Below are 908 nucleotides of genomic sequence, written 5' to 3' on the forward strand. Positions count from 1 at the left end.
TGAGAATGTTCATCAAGTACACATAACTTCATAAGGACTTTCTGAAAATGAAGTTTCTTACTAAATTCACCAAGCACAAATAACATTAAAAGGACATTCCAAGAACGTTGGGTTGACAAAGTTTTATGATAACATTACAAAAACATTCAGGAAATATCAATAACATGGTAAAGACATTCCAAGAATGTGGATCGTAGAATGTGAGAACACTCGAATAAAAATAACATCAAAGGAGTGTTTCATAAAGATTATTTTAAGAATGTTTTGTGCTAACATTTACATAACTTTTAAATAACTTTATTGAAAGTTGTAAGAACTTCCCCTATTAGCTAAGTAGCATTTTACATTATTAGGTCCCTCTCCTGGCTGAGGTAAGTATAGAGGGTCCCTGGGTCAGATAAGGTTGACAACCCAACCTGAAGTTTCTTCCTCCTGAAGGTTCCCAAGAAAAGGAAAACCGGCAGTGCATGAATCTCTGCACAGAACTTACAGTTCAGTTCTGTCTTTGTGCAAGTCCATGTCAGTCTGTGTGATTCCCCAGCCTGGAATGTACTTTAACCAGTCTGTTATTTATTCAGGTGGAAACAGGCTCTGTCCGGGGGACTCTGTATAAAAGAACCCTGGAGCAGGACTATGAGAGTAAGGAGCTTCAAATAATTAAAAAAAAATGAACATCAGAGGTCATATGCTTATTATATCAAGCAGTGCTTTAGTTTAAAGGCTTAAGCGTAAGGCTTTTTTCTTTCATCACCGTGAAAATCAATAAAAATGCACTGGTGTTCCAAACAGGTCTCCAAATATGCGTTTATTCAAATTGAACACAAATATTGTGTTATTATGGCATCTCTGACTGCTCTGCCAGCAGGGTAGTCCAATGTAATGGGGTCAAACCCCATTGGGGGGAGGAC

This window comes from Sinocyclocheilus grahami, unplaced genomic scaffold (genome assembly GCF_001515645.1).
Source record: "Sinocyclocheilus grahami isolate Dianchi unplaced genomic scaffold, SAMN03320097.WGS_v1.1 scaffold77.1, whole genome shotgun sequence".
Classification (NCBI taxonomy): domain Eukaryota; kingdom Metazoa; phylum Chordata; class Actinopteri; order Cypriniformes; family Cyprinidae; genus Sinocyclocheilus; species Sinocyclocheilus grahami.